The sequence below is a fragment of the Schistocerca cancellata genome, chromosome 9 (assembly GCF_023864275.1).
Source record: "Schistocerca cancellata isolate TAMUIC-IGC-003103 chromosome 9, iqSchCanc2.1, whole genome shotgun sequence".
Taxonomy (NCBI): domain Eukaryota; kingdom Metazoa; phylum Arthropoda; class Insecta; order Orthoptera; family Acrididae; genus Schistocerca; species Schistocerca cancellata.
Window position 1 is genome coordinate 347,974,124 of NC_064634.1, and position 5,485 is coordinate 347,979,608.

At 46.2% G+C, this 5,485-nt stretch overlaps 1 pseudogene; it reads right to left on the minus strand.

Moving 5' to 3' along the window:
* Positions 1–4,271: 4,271 nt before the first annotated feature.
* On the minus strand, positions 4,272–4,389 carry LOC126102496 (5S ribosomal RNA; annotated as a pseudogene).
* Positions 4,390–5,485: the final 1,096 nt, after the last annotated feature.

Here is a 5,485-nt window from a genome sequence, read left to right on the forward strand (position 1 = left end):
AAAGAAAGCAGGTGCTGACAGGTGTGAAAACTACCGAACTATCAGTTAATAAGTTATGGTTGCACAATAATGAACAGGAATTCTTCACAGAAGGATGGAAAAACTGGTAGAAGCCGACCTTGGTGAAGATAACTTTACATTCCGGAGAAATGTAGGGCGCAAGGCAATACTAACCTTACGATTTACCTTAGAAGATAGGCTAACGAAAGGCAATCCTATGTTTCCAGAGACTTACACAAAGCTTTTAACAATGTTGACTGGAATACTCTCTTTGAAATTCTGAACGTAGTGTTGGTGAAATACACGAAGCGAAAGGATATTTAGAACATGTACAGAAACCAGATGGCAGTTAGGTGAGTCGAGGGCCACGAAAGGGAAGCAGTAGTTGGGAAGGGAGTGAGACAGGGTTGTAGCCTATCCCCGACGTTATTCAATCTCTACGTTGAGCAAACAATAAGGGAGTTTGGAGTAGGAATCAAAGTTCAGCGGGAAGAAACAAAAACTTTAAAGTTTGCCTATGACATTGTAATTCTGTCAGAGACAGCATAGGATCTGGAGCAGTTAAACGGAGGGGACAGTTTCTTGAAAGGAGGATGTAAGATGAACATCAACAAAAACAAGACAAAAATTATGAAATGTAGGTGAATTAAATAAGATGATGCTGAGGGAATTAGACTAGGAAACGAGACTCTAAAAGCAGCAAAATAACTGATAATGGCAGAAGTAGAGAGTCTATACAATGTAGACTGGAAATGGCAAGAAAAACGTTTATGAAGAAGAGAAATTTGTTAACATCGAATATAGACATGAATCTTAAATTTTCCGTGACACATTTAGGTCTCTAATTTATCTACGATACTGTTGGAAGTTGAAAACGTGAATTAAAATTCGGGCTGCGGCCAGGTCTCGAAACTCCGTCTCCTTGCTTACTTTTTTTTTTCATTCTGTTCGTTATTGGTCGTTGTGTTTGGTCGTTGCGGACGTCGCAAGACATCCTGTTCAAGTTCGGTGGTTGATCCTTCCACTCAGTTTTTTATTACAGAGGCCAGCCGGCTCTCTGACCGAACACGCTGAGCTACCGTACCGGTGTGCTTAATAGACAGATATGCTGACCATCACACCACCACAGCATTATGGTCAACAGAGCTGCACGAACTACTCAAGTCAAGTACCCTCCCCAACATAAACTCCAATTCACATCTCCCCTACGTCCAATGCTGCGGTGCTGTTCCAATGTGGGAGAGCTCTGGTAGTAGTGACAATATAAGGGGAGATGTGAAAAATGGTTTAAATGGCTCTGAGCACTATGGGACTTAACATCTGTGGTCATCAGTCCCCTAGAACTTAGAACTACTTAAACCTAACTAACCTAAGGACATCACACACATCCATGCCCAAGGCAGGAATCGAACCTGCGACCGGAGCAGTCGCGCGGTTCCGGAGATGTGAATTGGAGTTTGTGTTGGGGAGGGTACTTGACTTGGGTAGTTCGTGCAGCTCTGTTGACCATAATGCTGTGGTGGTGTAATGGTCAGCATATCTGCCTAGTAAGCAAGAAGACCGAGGCTCGAGTCATGGCCGCAACACAAATTTTAATTCACTTCTTCAGCTTCCAATGTTATTAGAGATTTGAATGCTATGAAGACTCTTCTCTGGGTATTTGTCTGGAGTGTCGCTGAAGTGAAACGAGGACGATAAACATTTTCAACAAGAAGAAAATAGAAGTTTTCGAAATGTGCTACAGGAGAATGCTGAAGATCAGACGGGTGGATCGCGTAACCAACGAGGAGGTACTGAACAGAATTAATGAGAAAAGGAATTTGTGGCGGAACCTGACTAGAAGAACTGGGGTGATGTTCTTTTGTTTATGTTGTTGTTGTTGTTGCGGTCTTCAGTCGAGAGACTGGTTTGATGCAGCTCTCCATGCTACTCTATCCTGTGCAAGCTTCTTCATCTCCCAGTACCTACTGCAACATACAGCCTTCTGACCTGCTAAGAGTATTCATCTCTTGGTCTCCCTCTACGATTTTTACCCTCCACGCTGCCCTCCAATACTAAATTGGTGATCCCTTGATGCCTCAGAACATGTTCTACCAACCGATCCCTTCTTCTAGGTAAGTTGTGCCACAAACTCCTCCCCAATCCTATTCAATACCTCCTCATTAGTTACGTGATCTACCCATCTAATCTTCAGCATTCTTCTGTAGCGCCGTCCGTGGTGGTCTAGCGGTTATAGGCGCTCAGTCCGGAACTGCGGGACTGCTAGGGTCGCAGGTTCGAATCCTGCCTCGGGCATGGATGTGTGTGATGTCCTTAGGTTAGTTAGGTTTAAGTAATTCTAAGTTCTAGGGACTGATGACCACAGATGTTAAGTCCCATAGTGCTCAGAGCCATTTGAACCATTTCTTCTGTAGCACTTCATTTCGAAAGCTTCTATCCTCTTCTTGTCTAAACTATTTATCGTCCACGTTTCACTTCCATACATGGGTACACTCCATACAAATACTTTCAGAAACGACTTCCTGAAACTTAAATCTACACTCGAGGTCAACTAATTTTTCTTCTTCAGAAACGCTTTCCTTGCCATTACCAGTCTACATTTTATATCCTCTCTACTTCGACCATCATCAGTTATTTTGCTCCCCAAATAGCAAAACTCCTTTACTACTTTAAGCGTCTCATTTACTAATCTAATTCCCTCAGCATCACCCGACTTAATTCGACTACATTCCATTATCCTCGTTTTGCTTTTGTTGATGATCATGTTATGTCTTCCTTTCTTTTGTTTATAATGAGATACAAAAACTACTTAAAAATAGCAGTTGATATTTGTCAACTTTGCGCCCTGGGGGATCCGAACCCTTGAGAGACTTGGGCCTTGGTGTCCCCATGAGATTAGTGCCCGGTGATTTTGCCCCCCCCCCCCCTCCCCAACCCTCGCCCATAGGGCCAGCTTGCCTTATCACAGTTCATTTTGTAGGCTTCTAGAGTGTTTATAGGAGTCTTGGTACCGGCAAATGCCATCTACAGCCAGCATGTAGAGAACACTAATTATCAAGAGATCCGTCCGTAACGGATGGCGCGGAAAGGATGAGTAAACTGTGGATCCGTCTTCAATGTGTTAAGAAACGTACAGGGTGTTGTGTTGGCTGAAAGTTCTTTAATTACAATCCTAGAACTACTCCTGCAGTAACTAAAGTTTTGTTCGTGCTCGGACAGCGACCGGCTGCCGCAGTGATATCGCGCGCGGTCTTCTCTGAAGCGGACACTGCCGCCTCGGACCAGACAGTGGTAGCCCACCTGTCGGCGGTGCTGAGAGGAGGTGCGTGTATCTGGGGGGTGCATTAGATGCAAATGGGGTGCGGGCGAGAGAGGCGGGCAGTGGGCCCGGCCTGTGGCGGTGCTGCAGTTATCCGGGGCAGGGTGGGGTCGGCGGCCTCTGCTCCGGTCTGCCGGAGCCGCGGGTCGATGCCGCAGCGGCGGCGGCGGTGCAGCTACAGCCAGAGCCGCAACTCGCCACGCCCAGCTGCGGCCGTAGGGCACCACCAAACCCGACCGACGGGTCCGCCCGCATGTGCTTTGAACTCTGCACTGAGGTCACGAAAGTGAAAGGGATGCCCCCTCATATCGTGTCGGGGTGCACCACCTCGACGTATCATGGACTCAACAAGTCATCAGAAGTCCCCTGCAGAAATGCTGTCATGCTGTCTCTATAATCAACTGCGTAAGTGGTGCTGTTGCAAGATTATGTTCTCGATTATGTCCCGTAAATGTTCTATGGCATTCATGTTGGGCGATTTGAGTGGCCAAATCATTCCCTCGATCTGTCCAAAAGATTTTTCAAACCAATCGCGAACAGGTCTGGCCAGGTGACATTGCGCATTGTCATAAAAAAAATTGCCTTTGTTTGGGAACATTGTCATATTCCTGGCTGTGGCCACGAGTGTTTTGTTTTGCTAGAAGCTCGCCTTGATGCAGCTTGATACACGTGAAGTAGCATATTATGGTACAAAAGTGGGATGAGATGCAGGTGGCAGATGGTACAGTATGTACCAGTCCCGTTTAGGCAGGCACTCCGTCTTCAGGCCACAAGTGGCCCATCGGGACCATCCGACCGCCGTGTCATCCTCAGTGAGGATGCGGATAGGAGGGGCGTGTGGTCAGCACGCCGCTCTCCCGGTCGTTATGATGGTTTTCTTTGACCGGAGCCGCTACTATTCGGTCGAGTAGCTCCTCAGTTAGCGTCACGAGGCTGAGTGCACCTCGAAAAATGGCAACAGCAAATGGCGGCCCGGATGGTCACCCATCCAAGTGCCGGCCACGCCCGACAGCGCTTAACTTCGGTGATCTGACGGGAACAGGTGTATCCACTGCGGCAAGGCCGTTGCAGTCCCGTTTAAGAGTCCGACAAATGTACTGAACTTGCTTCTGATTAGTTGGCACGTTCGGGTGCTATGCACTAAAACGCCTGACTTCTGTTACTAATTATTTATATATTTTTCATTGTATTTAACCCAGTTATGAGTATGACACTCTGTCATACGAGTCTATCGTCTTTGTTTATTAAATTTCACTAGTTTTGAGAAACATAAGAGCAACGATATTGCGACCGAAGTGCTTCGGACACCTTCGGTTGTCTTTCGCACGCCTCGGAGATGAAGTACTTCGGCCGCGCTAGTCACTCGGTTTCGGATATTCTGGAGAGCCGGACACGTACCTCAGTATCGTGCGTTACTTAGATGTGACTATTTGATTCTCACTCTGTTGCGGGTGTCATTCAGAGCCTGACATGTTGTACTCTGTATCGGGCGTAACTTAGTTGTGAATATGTAATACTCACTCCGTCTAGTGTAGGGCTTAACAACTGGCCGGTTTTGAGCGCGAGTACTCGCGTCTGCTCAGGCACGTGCTCGCGAGCAGGTGCAAGGTCGCAGAGTAGGGAGGGAGGGGAGGCAGGGGAAATGCGCGCACACGTTTGAATGTGATCTCGCGTTCTTAGCAGATTTAACTAGCCATCTGAATGCTTTGAACATTTTACTACAAGGTAAAGATCAGATAATTACTCATTTCATAGATCGAATACGAGCTTTTAAAATGAAATTGACACTTTGGGTGAGTCAGCTGGAAACAGGAAACCTAGCTCATTTTCCTGAAGTATCATCCATGCAAGATGTTCACAAAAACTGTGAGCGTTATTCACATAGTTTAGTTGATCAGCGCTTTCAAGATCTGACAGCACTAGACAGTGATTTTGATCTGTTCTCTCCATATTCAGCGAATATTTAAGAGATTCGTCCTGAGCTGCAGCAAGAAATTATTGACCTGCAGTGTGACAGAGAATACAGAGACAAATTTCAGAACAAGAAAAACATTTTGGAATTCTACAGACACTTCCCTCAGAATAGATTTCCTCGTTTGCACAAACTGGCGGCTACAATAATATCAATGTTCGGTTCCACGTATGTTTGTGAACAACTGTTCTCTG